Source organism: Mobula hypostoma, chromosome 14, assembly GCF_963921235.1.
Source record: "Mobula hypostoma chromosome 14, sMobHyp1.1, whole genome shotgun sequence".
NCBI classification, from domain to species: Eukaryota; Metazoa; Chordata; class Chondrichthyes; order Myliobatiformes; family Myliobatidae; genus Mobula; species Mobula hypostoma.
The window spans coordinates 30,102,973-30,128,429 of NC_086110.1; the positions used below are offsets into that span (position 1 = coordinate 30,102,973).

The window sequence follows — 25,457 nt, forward strand, 5'->3', positions numbered from 1 at the left end:
TTATAGTCTTTTCACCTCCCATGTGTAAAACTGTGCTGAGTATTGCTGAACAAGTGATAATAGATGTGATCTTCCCTGAGGCAGAACATAAAGGAGCACAGTGGCACCTCTTGCTGTACTCTCCAGTACAATTTCATCCTCTTAGATCTCTTGAATTCAAACCAAATAGCTTACATTTCTTGGAAATGCTGCACTTTAGTTTAAGCAGGGAAAGTCAATTGATTCACTGTAATCCTTCATTAAAGGGAATCCACCACAACTTCTTTGGCCGATTTAGATATATGGCTTCTGTTTCATTCTATGAGACAAATTTATGGGGTAAAATTGACTAACCTCTCCTCAATAATGGAATGAATGGGATCCACAGTGACTTTGCCATTTGGATACAGAATTGGCCTGGTATAGAAGACAGGGATCAATAAGTTCTATTCTGGCTGGAGGTCTGTGACTTGAGGTGTTCTATGGGACCTGTCTTTGTGAAATGTACAGTATGCATAACTTGGATGGGTGGGTTAGTACGTTTGCTTGATGGTATAAAGGTATCATTAGATCACTATCATTGTGGTATGTTATGTAGGACTAGATGTTAATATCCCTTATTTGCACTCCTGAGACATGCTGCCTAGATGCTGTGGGGTGCCCAAGTGAGTGGCGGCATCTTCTGGGTTATCAAGTGGGCGGCCTCTTTTCTCAGTGTTTCGCTGATAGGCCCACGACACCTCCGGAGGGTTCAGCAGTGAATCATTGTGGATAGGTTGTCAAAGGATTCAGTAGGATATATATTAGTTCCAGATATGGGTAGAGAAATGGCAGGTGCCATTTAAGGTGTAATAAGTAAGGCAATTGTATTTTGGGAGGTCAAATATAAAGGAACAGTTTGCAGTTAATGTTCGGACACTTAACAGTGTTAATGTACAGAGGTAAATTGGGGTCCAAATCCATAGCTCACTGAAAGTGGCTACACAAGGTGAAAGGTAAGGCATGCATGCCTTAATAATTGAGGCACCAAGTTCAAGAGTCAGGAGGCTATGTTGCACCTTCATAAAATATTTGTTAGGACGCATCTGGAATATTGCATTCATTTCTGGTCACCCCATTATAGGAAGTGTGTGGAGGATATTGTAGAGGGCTCAGAAGAGGCTTGTCAGGACGTTGAAGACATGCTATAAGGAGAGGTCAGAAAACTAGGGTGTTTTTCTCTGGGAATGGCAGAGACAGAAGGAAAACATGATAGAGGTTTATAAAATAACAAGAGGCATGGGAAATCTGGACAGCCATTTTCTTTTTGCAGGGTCAAAATATCTAATGCTTGAGGGCATATACTTGAGGTAAGAAAGCATCTTCAAAGGAGATTTGCTGAGCAAGTTTTTTATACAGAAAGGGTGAATATCTGGAATGTGTTTCCAGAGGTGGTGGTGGAGACAGATAAAATAAAGGCTGTTAGGAGTCTCTTGGATATGCACATGAATGCACATAAGATGGAGAGATATGGACCATGTGCAGGCAGAAAGGTTGGGTGCTGTTGGCTTAATTCAGCACAGCATCTTGGGGCATTGCAACTGTTCCTGTGTACTGTTCTATGTTCTTGCTCATTAAATATGAGCACACAACAAATTGCGTAACCAGTTGCTTTAAATGATCACTACATGCAGCCAATGCACTCCATCCTGTTCATTAATGCTCCTGGACTAATGTCTGATACTGCACTTAGATAATACAACCCTAAAATCGCCTTTTAAACATGAGAGGCGATATGATTTCAAGAAGTGGTTGAAGTTCCTTCAGAAGTGAGTTTGTGTTTGAATGAAGTCTGAATAAACTAGAAATTAAGTTCCAAAATGTTTGGGGATTTCTGCGGAGTTTAACAGTAGGATCAGAAAAGAGGAGCTTTCTAATCACAGAATAGCCCTTGAATACATGCTGAGGAGACAAGTGGATCCAGTCATAGCAGAAAAGCAGTCTGAGAGGTAGATTAACCATCAATTGGAGTATCAGTCAGAAAAACAAAGATTCATGCCAATATATTTCAACAATCACAGTGACATTTTGTTTTGGAGAGACGACAGATCACCTTGAGGATTAGCTTACAGAATGCATTCAGTACATCTTCTTGTTACAATCTGTAGTGGACATAGTCCAGAAGCAAATGAATTAGTGATCTGAGACTAATAGCACCTCAGCTGAAGAGGGGTCACGCTATGATATTTCTCAACTGTCACTTTGAGGGTGAAAACCTGAAGTGAATCTAGAGTCTTAAACTGTAAAAGCAATTATAAGATGCTAAGACATAGGAGCAAAATTAAGCAATTCAGCCCATCAGGTCTGCTCCACCATTCCATCATGGCTGATCCCGGATCCCACTCAACCCCGTACACCTGCCTTTTCATCATATTCTTTGATGCCCTGACCAATCAGAAAACGATCAACTTTCGCCTTAAGTATACACACGGACCTTGCCTCCACTGCAGTCTGCGGCAGAGCATTCCACAGATTTACCACTCTCTGGTTAAAAGAATTCCTCCTTACCTCTGTTCTAAAGGGTCGCCCCTCAATTTTGAGACTGTGCCCTCTAGATCTGGAAAAGCCCACCACAGGAAATATCCTCTCCAAATCCACTTTATCCAGTCCTTTCAACATTCAGTAGGTTTTAATGAGGTTCCACCCGCGTTCTAAATTTCAGTGAGTGCAGGCCCAAAGCTGCCAAACGCTCTTTATATGTTAACCCCTTCATTATCTAAGTGGAAAAGATATTGAGTAAGGTAGGTTGAGAAATTAGGTTACAAAGTTTGATAGTTTTTAAGCAATGGCAGGCAGTTAAAGAAATATTTCATAGTAATGAATAAATGTCCCTTTCACTGTGAAATAAAGAGTCCACAAAAATGGTAATCCATTGTTGGTTAATTAAAGTATCAAAATTAGGTTAAAGTCAAAGTTTCAAAAAGTAGTATTAGACTTTATGATTAGGTCAATCTTTAGAACTGGGTGAAAGAATAGAGGTAGAAGAGAGCACATTTAAGACACAAAAACAGGTGCTATTACAGAACAGAGGAATAGAGTAGCTAAAGTGAACACTGGTCCCATGGAAGATGAGACGGGAGTAAACAATATGAACGAAAAATAAATGCTGAGCAATTATTTTGTAACTACCTTCGTAGGAAAAGCAGGTCAAAAATGTAAATAACCAAGTGAACATGATAGATACAAAGAAACGAGGTGTTGTGGAGAGTGTTGAAGATTTCCAAATGATAGAGCGGATATATATATCAGTTGCAGATGTGGGCAGAGAAATGGCAGATGGAGTTTAATCTGGGAAAGTATGATAATTGCATTTTTGGCAGTCAAATGTAAAGGGAAATAACACAGTTAAAGATAGGTTCCTTAACAGCATTGATTTACAGAGGAATTTTGAGGACTCAGTCCATAGCTCCCCGAAAGTGGCTACACAAGCTGGTAGTTCAATAATTTAGCATATGGCATGCTTGCCTTTACTAGTCGATACACTGAATTCAGGAGTTATGTTGCAGCTTTATAGAACTGGTTAGGTCACATCTTGAGTATTGCATTTAGTTCTGGTCACCCAGTTATAGGAAGGATGTGCAGTCTTTGGAAAGGATGCAGAAAAGGTTTACTTGGATGCTGCCTGCATTGGAGGGCAGGTGCTACAAGAAGAATTTGGACAAACTACAGTTGTTTACTCTGGAGTGGCAGGGGATGAGGAGAAATGTGATAGGAGTTTATAAAATGATGAGAGGCGTTGAATAAGCAGCTGGTATCCTTCTCCCTAGGGTTAAAATGTCTAATACTAGAGGGCATGCATTTAAGGTGAGAGAGGGGAAAGTTCAAAGCAGATGGGTGGGGTAGCTTTTATTTTTTTTTAAGAGTGGTGGGTGCCTAAAATGTGCTGCTGGGGTGGTGGTGGAGGCAAATACTTCAGAGGCTTTAAAAGGCTCTGAGAGAGGCAACCGAATGTGCAGGGAATGGAGGGCTATGTACAGTATGCAGGCAGAAGGGTTGAGGTGTAATTAGTTTAGTTAGTTCAGCACAATATCTTGGGCCAAAGGGCCTTTCTTATGCTCTACTGTTTTGTGTACCGAGTGGTAAAAGAGAGTGCTTTACTAAAATTCTTATTCTCATTGAAGGGAGAATTTATGAGGCAAAGACAACCTTTCACAACTTGCAGGCTAAAGCTCAGTGCTAAACAATTAACAGCAGAGATAAGATGGTAACAACTAATTCACCCACATTTTCTCCATTACCCTTGTAAATTAAGTTTCCATCCAGTTTCCATTTTAGAAGCTTTGAGTGCTCTCCAACCTCTATTAACCTTAAAGGCTGTGAGTTCAGCATCAAAAGAGAATAAAATTTTTCATCTCATCTCCTCCATTACTACTGCCCATTACTTTAGATTTGTGTCCACTGGTCTAAGAGCCATATGCTAATTAAGTGTCATAGGAAAGTAGCAGTTAATCAAGGAAAAACTTGGAGGTTATTTTATAATCAGCAGAGGAAGCTGATATCCCTTCAGCAGTAAGCCATTAAACCAGCAAAATATATGTAATGGACAAATGAGGCACTGGAGTTGATAAAACAATGGGCTGTGGTCAGATCACAGGGGACCAATTGTTGAAATGAGCTTGTGGCAAATATGAATGCAAAATGAATACAAAAGTGGCCTAACAAGAAAGATTCCTAGAACTTCTGCTGACTTTAGCCAACACTGAACAGATCTAAAAGAAGATCTCCTAGATTCAGACAAGAAATTAGCTTTAAAGACCACCTTCTTCGTATCATGAATCTAGGCCCTCTGATTGCTGCAGCCCGTGATCTATCTGTAATTCACAAATCAACCTTGTACAAAAGAGTCCTTTATGAATGGCTTTGATAGAGGAAAGTGGATTTTCTCTGCCACACTGATCAATAGTATGACAGAAACCCTTAGTGTGATTACATTTCCCCGGTCTTCATACAGCTTGTACATTGTGCTTATGTTATTATCAATACTGCACTTAGTTCATTTTAAAATTCAGAACTCTGTGACATTAGAATTGTTGACACATTTACATCTGATGACTGTGACTTGTATGGCAACTAATATCAGTCTCAGTTAAAGAAACCAACAGTTTGACATAGTTGCTGGGAAACCTATACTGTAGGATGCATTCACAAACCCTCAAAATACTTTTGGTTAGATTGCTGTAATGCTAAATATTAAGTTTTCTCAATATTTTATTTTGATATCATGGATGTCATGTTTATAACAGTCTGTTAAATATTTGCAGTATATTAAAGACAGTCTCCTTGGGGAGATATTTACAGGTGACTGCTTGTCTGCAATGTAATTTTGGAGTCCAAGCCTTGCTGTTTAATATTTATAAATTATTCACAACCTCATCATGTTAAGGGTCTTCTCATACCACATACCAGCCACAATGTTGATCAATGTTTATATCATGTCGTCATGGAGTTTGTTCATTCCAGCTAAACAGGCCACACACATTTAATCACATTAGTGGTTTTTAATCTGTTTATAGTAGAAGAATAATCTTAAACTCTGGTATCAATAGTAATGGGCTCAGCTGTCCTCACTTAATAATGTTTATAGTTAGCGAGGGTATAAAGGGATGATATTTTAGGATACATACATCATCAATGAATTAAATCATCATTTTCCTGTATATCTCTTGGGAGATTTTCCATGGAACATATATTTAGCAATTATATTTGTTTTCAGCAGGTATCTGAAGCTGCTAATTTTAATTGTGTCATCAATTGTTATGTGGTGTTCCTGCAGGGAGGCATATCCTGGTCCTGATGTAAATAGTTGTAGAGTTGAATCCCTCAAGGTCCCTGGATTGTTACAGAATGAAAATCAATTCTCATTTCTCCACAGTACAGGACTTGTATCTCTTTTTCCCTTTCCTTTGATGACTGCTTCTCCATAGCATGGAGGAATTTGAGCACATCTCATGACCAATTGTGTCAGCCACTGGAAGTTCATCTTTTCAATCAAGTTGCTTCACTAATGCCAACAATTTGTATTGGTATAGAAAACAGTATAAGACTTTCCCAAGTTGTTCTTAGGAGTGTTTAAAGTCTGAATCTGAACTGAAGCAAAATGACATATTCATTCAAAGCACTTAGATTGACTAATTAGTTTGGCGACATTCTTTGGGGAAAATGGATATTTTTAACATATTCTCTCATCTTTCATTTTCCAGTCTATGTTTTGAAGGGCGAAACCACCTACCATTAATCAAAAGGCTGCCTCTTGAATTTGAACATCAAGGAAACATTTTCCTTATTTCTCAAACCTTATTGCTTTGTGGTACTGTGCTACTTGTAGGCTATTTTTTAAAATAAAACAGGAATATAATAATGAAGAGGACCTATGAAAATGAATTCATAGAATTTCTTTCCATAGGTCTACTTAATTATTACAATCCTTAAAGATAATAATCCTTTGAGCTTGGAATGGTATGTTTCACTTTTTCAGTCCTAATAGTGCTTACCTTGTCTGTGATTACACCATGGGCAAGCAGAGTCAGCAGGGAGATGAAGGGAACTCTTCCTGATGAAATCTGCGGTACAACACACATCTCATCTCATCTTCTTTCTAATCGTTATTCAATCCCAATCAAATTAGGAACATCAGTGAAAGGAGCATAGCTGTGTTGGATAAGCTGATGTGCTCCCCTTTTGGCATCAAAGGGTACTTTGTGGTTGTATCTTAGAGGAGTCATCAAATTTTTGAGTGGTACGGCAGTAGAATAGATGATCAATCCCCAAAATGTCAAATCCAGAAAAGGTAGTCTCCTGCACATGGACATCAATAGAATAAACCAAAAGCCATATTAGGCAGCTACTGCTTCAAAGTCTTAGTATGCGTGTATCTCATGCTGTTGTGATTCTGTGCAAGAGTAAGAATGAAGGATAGAAATTAAAGACTCTCTAGCAGACCTGAAGTGTTAACCTCATGGTATTCCTCACGCAAGCAAAGTTGGCTATGGTTGTCAGAAGTCTATCAATTCATTCGGAGGACATCATTGCAGGAGCTTCTGAGGTCAGAAACATACCCCAACTATCTTCAGCTTCTTTGACAATGATATTTCTTTTATCATGAGATTAGAAGAGGAATTTTCGCTACTAGAACATAGAACAGTACCACACTGTACAGGCCCTTCAGCCCACAATGTTGTGCCAACCTTTTAATCTCCTCTCAGTTTAATCTAACGCCACGCTCCCACATAACCCCTCATTTCTCCTTCATCTATGTGCCTGTCTAAGAGTCTCTTAAGTGTCCCTAATGCGCCTGCCCCGAACCACCACCCCGGCAGTGTGTTTCCCACTCCAACCATTCTCTGTGTATCACAAAGAAAGCAAGACAACATCTGTACTCCATTAAGAGCTTGAAGAGATTTGGTATGTCAACAAGAACATTCAAAAACTTTTATAGATGTACAGTGGACAGCATTCTAACAGGCTGCATCACTGTCTGGTGTGTGTGGGGTGGGGGGGGGCTACTGCACAGGACCAAAGAAGCTGAAGATGGTTGTAAGTTTAGCCAACTCCATCTTGGGTACTAGCCTACAAAGTTCCCAGGACATCTTCAAGGAGCGGTGTCTCAAAAAGGCAGCGTCCATTATTAAGGACCTCCAGCACCCAGGGCATGCCCTTTTCTCACTGATACCATCAGGTCGGAGGTACAGAAGTCTGAAGGCACACACTCAGCGATTCAGGAACAGCTTCTTCCCCTCTGCCATTCGATTCCTAAATGGACATTGATCCCGTGAACACTACCTCATTTTTTAAATATGTTATTTCTGTTTTTGCACAATTCTTAATCTATTAATTATATGTATACTGTAATTTATTTATTCATTTATTTATTTACTACTATTGTTTTTCTCTTTTTTCTTTATATTCTCCTTCTATATTATGTATTGCATTGAATTGCTGCTGTTAAGTTAACAAATTTCACAACACATGCCAGTTATAATAAACCTGATTCTGATTCTGATTCTGATAATGCCGGTGGATAGAAAAACTATACGTTAAAAATAATATAAAGATAGTATAATCTCTGGCAGATATAAAAGTGTGTGTGTGTGTGTGTGTGTGTGTGTGTGTGTGTGTGTGTGTGCGTGTTTCTGTGTTTTGTGTAAAGAACCGGCTATAGATGATACTAAGTAGTTTGTTGAGACGGCCACTAGTTGTGAAAGGTGGCTACTGACTGTTCAGGGTGTGTGTATCCTTGTTCCATGGGCAACAAATTAAGTGTAGCATGGCTACTGAGAACCCTTGGGTAGGTGGGAGGCACCGTTCGGGATGCAGATGGTGTGCGTATACTCATGCAGGAAATTGTTTATGTGTGTCTGACTGGACTGTGTGCGGGAAAACCTGAGAATCAAAGACCACAACACCAAAAGACATAGGAGCAGAATTAGGCCATTCAGCCCGTTGAGTCTGCTCCGCCATTTCATCACGGTTGATCCCGGACCCCACTCAACCCCATACACCTGCCTTCTCGCCATATCTTTTGATGCCCTGACTGATCAGGAAACAATCAACTTCCACCTTAAATATTCACATGGGCTTGGCCTCCACCACAGTCTGTAGCAGAGCATTCCACAGATTTACTACTTTTTGGCTAAAAAATATTCCTCCTTACCTCTGTTCCAAAGGGTCACCCCTCAATTTTGAGGCAGTACCCTCTAGTTCTGAAAACCCCCATTGTAGGAAACATTCTCTTCATATCCATCCCTATCCAGTCCTTACAAAACTCGGTAGGTTTCAACAAGATCCCCCCCCCACATTCTTCTAAACTCCAGTGAGTACAGGCCCAAAGCTGCGAAACGCTCCTCATATGTTAACCCCTTTATTCCCAAAATCATCTTTGTGAACCTCCTCTGGACTCTCTCCAGTGATAACACCTGTTTTTTAGGATATGGGCCCCAAAACTCCAAGTGCAGCCTGACCAGTGTCTTACAAAGGCTGAACATTATCTTCTTGCTTGTATATTCTATTCCAACATTGTTTGCCAACATTGCATTTGCCTCCTTTACCATAGACTCAACCTGTAAATTAACATTCTGGGAGTCTTGCATGAGGACTCCTAAGTCCCTCTGCACGTCTGATGTTTGAACCTTCTCCCCATTTGGATAGCAGTCCACACTCTTGTTTCTTTTACTAAAATGTCATGGATTCAGGAAAGGAGAAATTACGTAGACGAGTCAGGTTAAGCGAACACATACAACCTCTGGACTTCACAATGTGGCCCATGTAACCACAGTAGCCCTGCTAAACAGGCATTGGAGCAAGGAAGGTATGTATGTACTACTCTGTCAACAATTCCCAGGGGTAAGGGCCAGACAAAATCAAGACTGCAGCAGGTTAGAATCGACCCATTTAAAATAGAAGTGGAACTGCACAAACTTCGTAAGCAATACCCTATAAAGGCTGGTGCACTGGTAGCTGTTTAAAGTATAGTAAAGGAATTGAAACCACAGGGTGTACTGAAGGAGACCTCTTCGGTCACCAGCCCACCCATATGGCCAGTAAAGAAGCCAGAAGAATCCTACTGGTTGACAATAGATGACACTGCACTCAATTAGATTTCACCATGATGGCATCCCATTGTGGCTCGCCCAGCCACAGTCTGAAAAAGTCTCTCCCCAGCTCATGCAGTAAAATATTCAGCCCTATATGTTGCCATTGGATTCTGGGGCTTGTCATTAACTCTTGAGTCTCAGGACCAATTTGCCTTCACTTTAGAGGGACCATAGTATACATGGGCTAGACTACCCCAGGGTTTCTGCAATAGTCCTGCCGTCTTCCATAAGCATGGCACAGACAATGGGCAAGCTTGACGACGTCGTACAGTTGCAATGTGTAGATGATTTGTTAATTGCCTTTTGGACAATGAAGTAGGGCACTGTGGCAATAATGACTGCTTTGGAAGTATTACAGCACCAGGGATTTAAGATCAGGCCACACGCAGCCTAAATAGGAAAGTAAACAATGCAACACCTGGAACATGTTATCTCATGATGTACAAAGGACATGTTCGATGACAAAAGGGCAACAACTAGTTTCATTCCCCGTCCAAAGTGAGGGGGGTGAGAAAGGTAATGGGACTGTTCAATTATGCCACAACTTCATCCCAGGATTTGCGACACGGGTGGCTCCAATACAGGCTTTAGTCAAAGGATTTAAGGCCCCTCTGAATGAAGTAAAATGGGAGTCAGTGGAAGAGAAGGCCTACACCAATATTAAGCAAGCCCTAGTTTCTGCACCTGCTTTCAGATTACCAGATGTGGCCTACGCCAGGGGTCCCCAACCTTTTTTGCACCGTGAACCGGTTTAATATCGACAATATTCTTGTGGACCAGCCAATAGGAGTGGGGGGGGGGTGGTTGTTCAAGTAGGGTTGCCAACTTTCTCACTCCCAAGGGACAAAAGTAGCAGTCAAATATGGGATACTTGTGTTTACCCCGAGAAAGACTACCATGACCATGAAGCCTGGCGCGGGCACCTGTGTGCGCATGCGTGACGTGCACATACATGACGTGTGCATGCATGTACATGCCGATTTTTTTTCAACAAATCATTTTTGGCTTAATCTTCCCGATTCTGTTAAGTGAAACTACACTGTACATACATTATTTCTACTTTATATAGGCTGTGTATTTATCATAGCATTCCTGCTTTTACTATATGTTAGTGTTATTTTAGGTTTTATGTGTTATTTGGTATGATTTGGTAGGTTTTTTTTGGGTCTGGGAACGCTCAAAAATTTTTCCCATATAAATTAATGGTAATTGCTTCTTCGCTTTACGCCATTTCGGCTCACAACGGTTTCATAGCAACGCTCTACCTTAGCGGGGGAAATACGGGACAAGGGCAGTCCCACATGGGACAAACCAATTTAGCCCAATATATGGGATTTCCTGCTAATATGGGACAGTTGGCAACCCTATGTTCAAGTTCAACAGTGCGTGACAGGGAATGAGGAAAGGTGCAGCTGACTCATATCGTTTCATATCACCAAATCATATCGTTTCCTCGCGCCCGGTAGCACATGCTTTGTGGCCCGGTGGTTGGGGACCGGTGACCTACGCCTTTCACCTTGACTGCGGCAATGAGGACAACTACTACAATGTACTGCTGGCACATTACCACGGGGACACAAAAGACCATTAGCATACCATTCGACAAAAAGGATTCCTGTTTTAGCCGGACTTCCTGGGTATGTCACAGCCTTGGGCTGTGAGGTTTTGTGAGCCTGCAGTAACAGTGGGGCAGCTCATATTATACACTCCACACACCATTGCAAAGCTCCTGAATGCAGGGAGGCTGGGAGCAGTCACTGACAGTTGGAGGATAGCTGGGGAGGCAGTTCAAAGGTACATTTAATGTCAGAGGAATGAATACAATATACATCCTGAAATTCTTTTTCTTCACAAACATCCACGCAAACGGAGAAGTGCCCCAAAGAATGAATGACAGTTAAGTGTTAGAACCCCAAAGCCCCCCAACTCCCCCCTCCCACGCATAAGCAGCACCCCGCCCACCGAGCACTCAAGCGTGCAGCAAAGCATCAATAAAGACACAGACTTGTAGTACCCCAAGGACTACTCATTCACCCAGTAATTGGCTTAACACAGGCTCTCTCTCTCTCCCTAATAAGGAAAAAAGAGATGTCCCCGTTTCACAGCGAGATGGAAGACATAACTAAACAACTCGCTGATTTATGGTGTTAAATGTATGTTGTGTCATTCTTTCCGAGCTCTGTGCCCAAAGAACTCGGGCCTCTGGGCACACAGCCAGCAGCCAGCTCGCTGCTTTCAATCTTCCATGTACTCCTACGACAGCGGCACTGGCCTTGACTCCACTCACCTCCAAAGCCATGAAAATCCGGCACCCTAAAGGCGTGCTAGTCTTCCAGGTCGCGTCCTTGTCCTATTGAAAAGCGGCCAGTCGTGAGGCCCTGAGAACATATCCCATTTCCGCAAAGAACCAAAGTCAGCGTGTAACTCGAGGTCAGGGTCTTCAAAAGAAGCCTGAAAGGGAAGAAAAGAGATATCAAACATAGAAATGGAGCTGTTTCTGAGGATGCAAACAAAGGAGTTGCCGTTAGGTGCCATCATCCTCCTAAGCTCATCTCCAAAGACAAAACAGTAACGACAGAGAGAGACAATGGAGTGAACTCCACAATAAATATGGGCAGCTGAATGAATGTTTGCCAAATTGTAAATGTTTAACCTTAGGAACTATGCATCTGTAATATGCCATTAATGAACTCTATAACCTTTACTAAAGAAATAATGGATGACAGATAGTTTCCAATGGAGTAAGAAGCTAGTTATGAAAGACATACCAGAATCCAGAAGCATGTCAGACCTTTGCATTTCCCTTTAGTATTTATGTGTTACATACTGCAAGTTATAATTTCTGTTTCAGCAACCTGCTGGGTTATTTTGTTTTCTGGCCATTCGTATGGTTCATGCATTGGAAAATTACCTGACTCCACAGAGCTGAACACTTTAAGTCTCTGCTTGAACAAGTAAATAAGGAAAGAGAGGAGCTAAGATTAAAAAGATTGGCACAACATCGTGGGCCGGAGGGCCTGTGCTGAACTGCAATTTTCCATGTTCTACATAAGCCAAGCAGCCAAAATGGATGAGAACTTCACAGACTGAATACCAGAAAGATGTTGGAAATCTTAATAGTTCTAACAGGTAACTTTTAAAAAAAGTTTGCAAAAAATATAGTAAGTACAAAGCTATAAACTTTTATAAATATATTAAGGGAAAGCAAGTGGCTAAGAGTAATGTAGGTGCTGTAATGAAAGATACCATTAATACAGTAATTAGGAATTGAGAAATGGCAGGCTAACTAAGTAGCTACTTTGTATTTGTCTTCACGGTTCTAGGATAAGGATAAAGTACCAGTGATACAAATAAAACTAAAAATAAATCAAGACGAGAAACTAACCAGATCGATATAAGTAAAACAAAAGGTGATGCGGTAAGTAATAAGAATAAAGATAGAACAAAGTGCCTGCGAAGCGAGTACTATTTCAACATTTACTAAGCATCTTGAGGGGCACTTGCACTCCCAGTATTTCCAGCTATGGATCATGTAATAGTAAACAGGATTAGTATAGACATGAGGAGCCATTTAGCCAATTGAATTTCCTAGCTTATTCTCTGTCACATGCCTAATATTTGCCTCTGCCACCTACTTACACTTGTGCTATTTATAGTCGCTAATTAACCTACCAACACATGTTTTAGGAAGTGAAAGGAAGCTGGAGCTTCTGGGCGAAATCCATGTGATCACAGAATTCCACACAGGTCGCACCCAAAGTCAGGTTGGAACATAAGGTAGCTGGACGTTTGAGGACCAGCATTAACTGATGTTCCGCCATGAAACATTAAATTATCTAAAGGTGGAAGTGAGGCAACTGTTGATAAGGAGGTCATGACCTCAGAACTGTGTTTCAATTTCAGAATTATCCCCCAGGATGAAAAACTGCCTGTGCAACTTTGAGAAGAACAGGGGTTGTTAAACTACCGATTTATTAGTTTGTGGAGAAATGAGAAAGAGCTGTTATTAGGGTGTTAAAAGCATCTGAACAAATAGGTGATCAGAAAAAAATATGCATGGATTTATAATGGATAATTCTGTCTAAAGAATCTAGTTTATTTTTTCTCTGGCTGTAAGAAATATGGTGGATAAAGAAGTAGCTTTGGACAAGTGGATCGTTTGATGGACAGTTGACATGTAAGTAGTTGCTGGAGTGCATGGATCTGAAGTCAACTTTTGGCTTGGATGGGGAATTACTAAGGAACTAGAAGGCAAAGTGCAGAAGACAGGGTGTATCTTAAAATCGACAGCTATTCCCTGGGGATCTGAGGTTGGGTTCTCAGCTTGTAACCCATTCAGGTAAGTGAAGGAGGAGACAAAAATATGAGGTTGTTGTTGACTCCAAAGTGAATAGTAATGTGAGCTGAACAGTAGGAGACACAGTTGCGAAGGTATATTGATAGATTCAGTAAGTCCATACCCAGCCTGGCTTCCTTGGTTGCAGCCTTAATCTTTGTCTTTAGTACAATCTTCACCCTAACAACCATCGGGTTGGGATCCGAGCCTATATCGGCACCTGGATAAGTCTTGGCCATCCTAATACTTCTCCTGAAGTGTTTCCTCACTGCAATATAGTCAATTTGTCTCCTTCCAGTATCCCCAGGCTTCTTCCAAGTGTATAATTTTTGTTCGGGTAATTTGAACCATGTGTTTGCTACCATCAGCTCATACTGTTCACAAAATTGTATAAATCTTCCCCTTCTTTCATTTCTCTCACCTAAGCCATACTGACCAATGATATCTTTGTATTTCACGTTGCCCACTCTAGCAATCAGATCTCCCATAACAAAAAGTACATCAGAGCTCTTTGCATTTTTTAAAGCAGATCCTACGTCCTCATAAAACCGTTCCACCTCTTCATCCTCATGCTCACCTGTTCGTGCATGCTCTTGGACTATCGTAACATCGAAAGGCTTTCCTTTTAATTTTACCATTATGACTCTATCAGATATGAGCCAAAACCCATCCGTTGCATTGTAGATTTTCTTCTTCATTATAATTCCAATGCCATTGGCATGGCTCTCTCCTCCAGAGTATATCATCGCAAAATCATTCTTGTCAACTGTTCCAGCCTCTGTACAAAGGATTTTGTTTACTCCCATAATATCCAGCTTCATTCGAGATATCTCAAGAATTGCATTATCAAGCTACCCTGCTTGATACATTGTTCGAACATTCCATGTCCCTATCCGTAAGATACTTCCCCTAGTTTTCAGTCTATCATTAGTCAGTGCCACACGTCCTTTCGGATTTGGTGTGCCGCCTTCATTCTCAACAGACCTACAGTTCCCAACGTCGTTATCTTCTTCCTTGTGGCTATGTACAGCAGAATTGCTCGCAAGGGGCCCAGGTTCATCTGCACAACGCATATCTCTTCTAACTAAGAGCGCGTATAGTGAAAGATTTTCTGCAACGGTACAAAATAGGTTTAAAGGACTGAGAGTAGAAGACATGCAGCAGACACCAGATAACATGTGGTCAAACCTGAAGGACTGTATGCAAATGGCAGCTGAAGAATGTCTCCCCAAAAGAAGGCGGGTAGCTAAACAAGCCTGCATGACGGATCACATTATGAAGCTCATGGAAGAGAGAAGGAAGCGCAAGAAGGACACATCTAAGTAGAAGGAATTGGACCAACAAATAAGAGCAGAATGTGCAAAAGCTAAAAAGCAATGGTTTATCAAACGGTGTGAAAAGATAGAGACCATGGACATGTAGCATCATTCAAGGGATATGCACAGGGAGATTGCAGAGATGACCAACAGGAGCAAGAGACAATCAAGGACCGACATTATTCAAGACAAGGACGGGAACATACTCTTTGAGTATGACAAGGTGGAAAGTAGATGGATGGAATACATTATGATGCTAGAAATGATCAAGTGAGTGAGAAGAACACGGAAGGTCCATAAATTTTGGTAGCGGAAGTAAGAGCAGCCATTGGAAAGTTAAAAACTGGTAAAGCTTATGGTGTAGATGGTATTACAGCCGAAATGTTGAAATACCTTGGTGACTCGGAGGTTGAGGAGATCACGAGGCTTTGCAATACAATCTACTCAACAGGAAAGTGGCCAACAGATTTTGTGGTGTCGGAGTTTGTCATGATCTCAAAGAAAAGTAAGAGCATGAAATGCTCAGACTTTAGAACTATAAGTCTTATAAGTCATGCCTCCACGATCTTGTTATTAATACTTCTAAGCAGAATAAAGAGGACAGTTCTTAATGAAATTAATGAGTGCCAGAGCGGATTTATACCGGGTAAGGGTACTCGTGAAGGGATTTTAAATTTGCGAATGATTGTGGAACGAGGTCTAGAAAAAAAAAGACATTTACATGTGCTTCCTGGATTACGAAAAAGCTTTTGACCGAGTCAATCATGAACCGCTAGTCAATTGCCTGAACTCATTGGGACTGGATGGGAAAGATGTTCAACTGATTGTGAGTCTGTACTGGCATCAGAAGGCAGTAATAAGAACTAGTGGTGGGAATTCACTGGAAATTGAGATCCAAAAAGGGGTTTGCCAGGGCTGCATTATCTCCCCTTTATTATTTAACATTTACTCAGAGGTAATTTTCAGGGTGTTGAACGATGAAGCTGGTGTCCAAATTTGTGGAGTGACGATGAACAATTTGAGGTATGCAGATGAATCAGTGTTGTTAGCCGAGACTGAGGATGAGTTACTTAGAATAGTAGATAAGATAAATGCTGAAGAAAAACGATTTGGAATGAAAATAAATGCTGCAAAGACAAAGATGATGGTAGTATCACGGAAGAAAGAAGTCCCCAAAATCATTATCAAAATTAGCAGCGTAGGCATAGAGCATGTCAGGAACTTTGTGTATTTGGGACAGATGGTCACAGAGGATGGGAAATGTGATACAGAAATTAGACGAAGGATTGAGTTCTGGAGCCTCAGTGACATGCTGTGTGGCAAGAGGTTGGACTTTGGGCTGTGTTGTAGAACTTGGAAATGCTACGTCTGGAGCAGTCTGTTGTATGGAGTCGAATCGTGGACCTTATGCAAGAAAGCACAAAGACGACTGCAGGCATTTGAAATGTGGTGTTTAAGGAGATTGCAGAAAATTAGATGGGTGATGAAGGTCAGTAATATGGAAGTGGTGAAGAGAGCGAGGAGAGAAAAGGAGTTGCTGAAGAATGTGCAGAAAAGGAAGCTGGAATATGCCGGGCACTTGTTAAGAGGTGGTGGACTGCAGAAGTTATTGGAAGGGATGATAGAAGGAAAGAGGGAAAGAGGAAGGCAGTGAACCATTTGGTACGATAATGTGAGGCAATGGACTGGGTTGAGTTATGCTGAGGCCAGAAAAAGAGCGCAAGATCGAAGAAGATGGAGGTGCATAGCGGCCAACCCCGGATTCGGGACGGCACCTACTGACTGACTGACTGACTGACTGATAGATTAACTAATAGGGAAAAATTGGTAGACAAAACAAATTAACATGAATAAATCTGAAGTTATCTACTCAGGACATGAGAAAGGCGAAGATTTTCCAGATTTTGAGAGACAGCACTGTGGACTGGTTTGAGTGCAATACTCGTTAATGGTGAGTAGTTAGACAATTGTAAGTGAAATTTTGGTTATTATTTAAATGTTATTCGAACAGTAAAAGCAATCTGAGATGCTGTGACACATAGAGTAGCAGCCTGCTCCACCCATCCATTATATTCTCTCTGACTTCTGATTCCACCTCATTATTTTTTGGATGGTTTTAAGGACACATTTACATTCCCTCTACCCTTACTTTGTTATTTCCATCAGGGATGACAAATCGAGGATCCTGTACAAAAAAAAACACTATTGGAAATGAGATTTAACAGCAAGTCTACCTTCCCTTTCACCAGACTAAAATCTGTACACAGAAGGATCTGGATTAGACATGGGTAACATAGCCACTTAATGGTTGAAACAGTGAGCCAAGTCATGACATATTCAAGCCAAATGACACAGCTTCAAGTTCCTCAGCATCCACATCACCGAGGACCTCACATGGTCTGTACACACCAGCTGTGTGGTGAAAAAGGCAGAACAGAGCCTCTTACACCTTAGACAATTGAGGAAGTTTGGTATGGGCCCCCAAATCCTAAGAACTTTCTACAGGGGCACAATTGAGAGCATCCTGACTGGCTGCATCACTGCCTGGTATGGGAACTGTACCTCCCTTAATCGCAGGGCTCTGCAGAGAGTGGTTGTGGACAGCCCAGCGCATCTGTAGTTGTGAACGTCCCATGATTCAGAACATTTACAAGGACAGGTGTGTAAAAAGGGTCTGTAGGATCATTGGGGACCCAAACCACCCCAACCACAATCTATTCCAGCTGCTACCATCTGGGAAGCGGTACCACAGCATAACAACCAGGACCAACAGACTCCAGGACAACTTCTTCCACCAGACCATCAGACTGATGAACTCACGCTGATTTGAGTGTACTCTATATTACACTGACTGTTCTATTTACTATAAATTATTATAAATTACTATGATTCACATTGCACATTTAGATGGAGATGTAATGTAAAGATTTTTACTCCTTATGTATGTGAAGGATGTAAGAAATAAAGTCAATTCAATTCAATATTTTTCTCCTCTGGTAAAGTCCTTCTGAAATGGCTTACAAACCTCATCCTCAATTCATTGATACTATTCAAGCCATACACAAGAAAAAAATCAAGATTATGAACTCTTACACAAGTCAATCTGAAAATCAAGGTAGTATGCATCCATCTTAATTTACATGTTTAAAGTAAAATAGCTTTTCTTTGACTCGTCTTTTGATACTTGGAATGAGATCTGTATTTCTTGTAACTGGAATCTGCTCAAAAGTTATAAAGAAGAGGAGCATGTTCAATGCAGAAGAAAACACAGAATATACAGTTAAGGAAGTACAATACTGGATGTGATTAGAATGTGAAGCAAACAGAAAGGATGGCACAGTGAGTGAAACAAACTGGAGGAAAAGAGTGGCGTAAGGAAGGAAAACCTTCCTCCTCAAAAGCTGGTGGAAACACAGTTCCTCATTAAATGCCTCTGGAAATAAACTGTTCATTATTTTTTATGATATATCAAAATAGAGGAACAGAAACATTATATCACGTTAATAAACAGAATGGACAGATATGTGCAAATAAATAGCTTTTGAAGAACATATAACCATTGGTATTTTTGTACAGTGAAATCACTATTGCGTAATAAAAGGTAAAATGAGAAACAAACTATACAACTAACCCAATCTAAAGAAAGATTAAGCGTCATTAAAATATATGGTTTCTAGGAAGTCTGGTATCTGAGGATGTCCCTAGGATGAAGGAATTGAAGGCCGTGTGAGAATGTCAATAGAAAACAAAATAACACAGCAGATTTAACCTGAAATGAGTCACGAAATTCAAATAATTGCTTACCTGGAAATAAACCACAATCCAAGGCCACAAGACAGAGGTACAATGAACTATGGAGGTTCACCTCAATTTTATTGACAAAGATTTTGTTCACTAGTTCTAAGGGAAGCAGAAATGAGACAGGAAAATACAGAGAACATTTAGCTCTTTGAACTACCCCCATAATTCAATGAGAGCCTGCCTTTATAATCACTTCCATTCATATCCTTCTGAGATTTTTTCTTTAGTTACCCATCCTCACTAAAATGCTAGAAGTTATTCTGTTTTTATTTTGTTCTTTTGTTCAATAAAATGCTGAACTGAATCTGTAGTAGAGATGAAAACCAGAAACACTCAATATGTCAGGTAGCATTTGTGAACAAAAACTCCTACTATTTCGGGTCACACACATAAAAGTTGCTGGTGAACGCAGCAGGCCAGGCAGCATCTCTAGGAAGAGGTGCAGTCGACGTTTCAGGCCGAGACCCGAGACTTTTATGTGTGTTGCTTGAATTTCCAGCCTGCTGCGTTCACCAGCAACTTTTATGTGCGTTGCTTGAATTTCCAGCATCTGCAGAATTCCTGTTGTTTACTGTTTCGGATCAATGGCTCTTCATAAGAGCTTAATCTGAAATTTGACAGATTTATGGAAAAGCATATCTGTCTGACACCTCTTACTTGAACTCGTACCCTTCTAATGTTGACATTCTCAGAAAGGTTTCTAAAGAAAGCTATGATTTGAACAGGGGCAGCAATTCTTCAGGCTGGAGGTTCAATGTAAAGAACCTCCAGGATGCACAGAAGCTTAGCTTTAACAATAGTGATAAAGCTTGACATTGTCCAGGACAAAGCAGTTTTCTTGCTTGGTACTTCACCCCTTCCACTCCTTCCACTAGTGAACAGTAGTTGCAGTTTACACCATCTACAATTAGAACTGCAATTATTTGCCTGAGATACACTGACAATACTTTGTAACATAGAAACAAAAGATAGGATGATGTTTCATAACTCCAACAGCTTATGGAACCTGACATGAGGCTTTACAGGCTTTCAGTCGATACATGGCTTTTACACACATAATTTGAAGTTCCTTCTCATTATGGTTTATATTTTCCTTAATGTGCCATTCTTGTTAATGAATGAGTGATAAGGATATCAACAGCATCATAAGAAATCATTTCATAAAAATCATTCCAACAGTAAGGCAATAAATTGAAGAGTGAAGCATAAATCTTTGTATTCATATATTTGGAAGGATTAAATAGATATTTCAGCATTAATTGTATCTACTTATATTAAGGTAATTGAAATTATAGTTTACTAAATAGCTCAGCTGAAGTTATAATTCGGGAAAGAATTTGAATGGTCTGGATGTAGCAATGTAATCAGAGTGCCACAAAGCTTAAGAGTTCTGGGTACCTATAGACGGACGCCTGGAGACCTCCTTTCTGAATTTCCTTCTTGTACTGGGGAATAGGATTGAACCTGCATTCAACCAGAAATTATTCAGGAGGAATTATAGGCTGCAGAGATGAAAGACAAAAAGAAAATAAGTTAATTCTCTATATTATTTGTGATTCTTAAAAATACCTGTTCCCTTGCTCACTGTTCAACCTGCTTAGAATGCACATACTTCAAAATAGCTAAGCAACCTAAAATGTCTATGAATTTTAGTTGACTGTTCTGTTCTTTATCATGAGCAGGTGGGGTACTTATGAGAAATAAGTAAAGTTTTGCAAAGCTTTACAGAAGATTGGAGAAACTACATCTTGTGTCCTTATTAACAAGAGGTTTACTTGCATTGAAGGCAGTTCTGAAGAAGTACCCTTGATAAACATTGTAGTCAGAACGTGCCTGTAGTGGAAGTGGTTAATATTTAGAGGAGGTATGAAGTGCTAATTAATAAAGCTGCTTGGTCCTGGGTGCTGTTGACTTCCTGGTATAAAGAAATTGTCTCATGAGGAAAGGTTAGAGTCTGGTCTATGTTCATTGAAGTTCGGAAGAATGAGAGGTGATTTTATGAAACACCTCAGATTTTGAAATGTTTTCATTCATTCAATAACATTGAACAGCAGATTTTTTTTCGAAAGTGTTGCTTCCTTAGAATATTTTTTTTGTTTGTGATAGACTGTTTGAAGCTGAACACAAATATCATTTCAGACTACTTGTATCATGTAGGAATTTGGAGAAACATGAAAATAAATTCTATTGAATATAATGTGTTAATGCATAATGGCATTGATACATTGCAGTCGTTCAATGAAGCTAAAAATGTTTCATTGATGAGTTTCATTTATACTCAGTATCTGATGCTTCTTGCTTAAGTGTCCAACAATATTCAACCAGCATTGATAGATTCCAGTTGCACTGAAACCGTTTCTCCATGACTGCAATGTCCTGGTGAAACCTTTTACCATGCTTGTCACTGACAGTGCCAAGATCTGCAGGGAAGAAGTCTAAGTGGGAATGCAGAAGATGAGTCTTTAGTGACATGTTGTCAACTGGTTGCATGTAGTTTGGTGCTCCATAGTTGCTGAAAAAATTTTCAACAACATGCTTGAATGACTTCCAGGCGATTTTTTCTGGTCCCACTACAAGTTCTTTGAATTGCCTGTCATTGAAGATCTGATTGATTTGTGTACCTACAAAAATGCCTTCCTTAACTTTGGTATCAGTTATTCTGTCTTGAATTATAAATTGAAATAATAAATATATTGCAATTTTAAAAATAAATGGTGTGTGATAGGGAAATTTAATGGCAATTTTATTGATCAGCAGCCCAAAATCCACAAGATACACCCAAAAGTATTCAGGAAGCAAAATCTTTGTTGTCCAGTTTATGTAAGGATGTTTCCTGCTTGTTGCAATATGCAGAAATAGGAACATAGTTTCACAATAAGATGTCATCTCTTTAAAATGGAGATCCTAACTCTGAGTGGCAACATACGCTCTAATTTTTCATTATATAGCTGCATGAAACAAATATTGATCTGAGCAGGAAATTTTTACATGGTCTGTAAAACTGTGTGGCACTTTAATAAAACACTATATAAAAGGAAATTCCAGCTGAGCAGTAACAAAGGCTACGTGTGTGGGAACGTTTCAGTTACTATGCGGACGTGTACCCGTGCAGCTGAGAGGGAACAGTGCTGAGTGGGCTGCAGATCTTTGAAATCTTCTGTTTCAAGAGGCTGAGTCATTGAACGTATTTATGGATGAGGTAGATTTTTGGTCTAGAATTATGGGAGTAGGCAGTCTCAGGACTATCTAAGATCAGCTGACTCTCTTCTGAGAGAAGTCAAGATTGGACGAGATTATTTGAATATGACCATGTCTAAAGGATGCAATTGTTGACAACCAGCCATACTTTGCTTTCGCCAATGTTATGGATGAGGTCTACTGTTTCCCTTTCACAAGATCATCCATTCTGGAAATGAATCTTTTATCTGTCTTCTTAGTACTGAATGCCATCCAGGTCCTTGTTTTCAGACTGATCTGCTGTGAAGCAGGATTGTTGCACTGTCTCTGTCCTTTGAGATAGAGTAAGCTATAAAATGTTCCCTTCACCAACCTGATCAAGAATGGGGAAAAAGAAACAATTTTTTAAACTCTGTTTTAATGTGCAAAATAAATTTGAGCTTGTGCAGCTGCTTAACTGCTAAACCACACCATATATGGTTTGAAATCTGTTTACTTCCTTGCCGTACAAATAGACAAAGAAACATTACATTAACATTTTCGATGTCAAGTCTTGCATGTGCACTGCTAGCTGATTGGCTAGATTTTAGGAACTGGTTAACGGGATAAAAATTTTGCATATATTTTCTGAACATAGCTGAAATTGATGGGCTGTTCCTCAATTACTTTTTTTTGTATTGAAGTGTTTTATTTTTTGTTATATATTTCCTGCAACATGCTGCAAATATCTGAAACAAAGTAAAACAGCTGTAACAGCTCGAGGCTTTGTTAAGCTATCTACAGCATGATGCTGTACACTTGCCAATTTTCCATCTGCAAAAATGTGTTTGATTTAACCCTGAATAATTCAACAAAATCTCCAACAACAGACTGTGACATTAAAAAGAGCCTAAGAACATTTTCACAACTCATTTGCTGCTTTATTTTTCCAAACTTTAAAAAAATGTGCCAAGCTTTTAGTGGCCTGGAAAGGTTTTCTCTGAGGAACTTACTAATATCAGAAGAAAAGCTTGGCACCATCTGTTTAGATACTTTACATTTCAACATAATAGTTTTGTGAAATTTATTGAAAGCAAGCGAAGGACTTTGGAAGTTATTATTATGCATTATTAATTGTAACAAATTGTGATTGAAACAAAAATATGTTGTATCTCGGAAGTGTGTGTGTCATCATCTTCAAATATTACTTGTGAGCAGGACATTTAACATAATGAAAACTTTTTATTAGAAGACAATGAAGAAGAATAAGTAGTTGATTTTATTTCAGCAAAGCTTAAAATTATTTTTGCTTCCACAGCTAACGCTCTCATGTTGCATTTACAAATGTAATTACATCAACAGGAAACCCAAAAAACTGACCCGTGAAAAAGTAGTAAGGTAGGAAAAAATGAAGTAGGAAGTAACTGACTCCAACAACCCAGAAAAAGCCTAAGACCTTGTTGATTCATCCTATACATGGTTAAAAATTAGTTTTTATTTGTCTCATGTACATCGGAATATTGAACCATCAGAATCAGGTTTAATATCACTGGCGTATGTCATGAAATTTGTTAACTTAGCAGCAGCGATACATAATAAATATAGAAAAAAATAAGTAAATCAATTACAGTAAGTATATAGGTGTGTATTAAATAGTTAAATTAGAAATAGCACAAAAACAGAAATATTTTAAAAAAGGTGAGGTGGTGTTCATGAATTCAATGTCCATCCAAAAATCGGATGTCAGAGGGGAAGAAGCTGTTCCTGAATTGCTGAATTTTGCTTCAGGTTTCTGTACCTCTTTCCTGATGGTAACAATGAGAAGTGGGCATGTCCTGGGTGACGGGGGTTCTTAATAATAGACGCTAACTTTCTGATGCACAGCTCCTTGAAGATGTCTTGGGTACTATGGAGGCTAATACCTATGATAGAGCTGACCAGTTTTACACCTTTCTGTAGCTTCTTTGAATCTTGTGCAGTACCCCGCCCCCCCACTCCAGTTCCAGACAGTGATGCAGCCTGTCAGAATGCTCTTCATATTACATCGGTGGAAGTTTTCGAGTATTTTAGGTGACAAACCACATCTCCTCAAACTTCTGATGAAATATACCCACTGCCTTGCATTCTTTATAGGTGCATTGATATGTTACTTACATTGAAATGTGTCATTTACTTCAAATCAAATCAGCAAAGATTGTGCAGAACAGCCTGCAAGTGACGCCTTGCTTCTGGCACCAACATAGCATGCCCACAATTTACTAATCTTAATCCTTTGCCATTTCTGGAATGTGAGAGGAAATCAAAGCACCTGGAGTCACAGGGAGAGCATAGAAACTCCTCATAGGCTGCAGCGGGAACTGGATCCCGACTAATGATGGTTAGGGCTGTAGAGTGATGTGCTAACAAATAGACTATTGAGCCACCCATTTTACTTAAACCACAACAGGTTAAATTTATTAAATGCAAGTTACTGAAAATGGAATGAAACTCCCACATTGTGATGATGCTCCTTAATTGAATCCACTTGCGTGATCAATCTTTTTACAGGTACTTGGGTTTCATAGAACATAGAACAGTACAGCACAGGAAAAGGCCATTTGGCCCACAATCTTGTGCTGAACCAACCAAAAATCAAAACACCCAAATGCTAATCCCTCCTATCTACAACTTCTTTAAAGATGATTCCAGTGATGAAGTTTAGAGCATTGCTTTATTCCTTCAGTAGCATAATGTCTGTTTTAGACTTACAATTGCTGGATGAAAAGGGATATTAGCTATATATTTAACCTCAGTTGTTTGGAACAAATATGCTGTTTCATGGCAGCAACATTATAATCCGGTTCTGAGGCTAACTTCATTGAGAGTTTTGAAGGTAGAGTGCAATGCATTTTCATGACTGTATAGTACAATTAATGCTACTGCCCGGGGTGAATTACTATTATTTCTGCTCTGGTTCAAAACAAAAGTCACAGGTCAGGTAACAATTTAATTCCTCCGCTTGCATTTATTTGCAACCTTCCTTGAAACAGCACAAATGGGGGCTGCAGTTGGACTTGATACAAAGAAAATCTCCAATGTATTTGGGAATGGCAATATAGTATAGATCTATTGATGCAGCTGAATTTGGTACTTCCAGCAAAAACGGTTTTGTTTTTATCTGGGGAGATCAATTCTTGGTAATGAGTAATCTGATCTTGAACAATTGGCAATTTAAAAAAAAATGTTGAACTATTTGTGGTT

General features: G+C 39.8%; 1 long non-coding RNA gene across 3 annotated transcripts in view; it reads right to left on the reverse strand.

Moving 5' to 3' along the window:
* LOC134356487 (uncharacterized) overlaps positions 1–25,457 on the reverse strand; it is a 78,222-nt gene that overhangs the window by 13,407 nt on the left and 39,358 nt on the right. The window contains exons 2-4 of one of the 3 annotated variants that reach the window (XR_010020364.1): positions 20,460–20,563; positions 11,896–12,059; positions 6,521–6,813 (exon numbers count right to left, since the gene is read on the reverse strand). This is a non-coding gene — a long non-coding RNA (uncharacterized LOC134356487). Of the gene's footprint in view, positions 1–6,520; positions 6,814–11,596; positions 12,060–20,459; positions 20,564–25,457 lie in introns of those variants that run through there. The other 2 variants (XR_010020365.1, XR_010020363.1) reach the window with 2 other exon arrangements.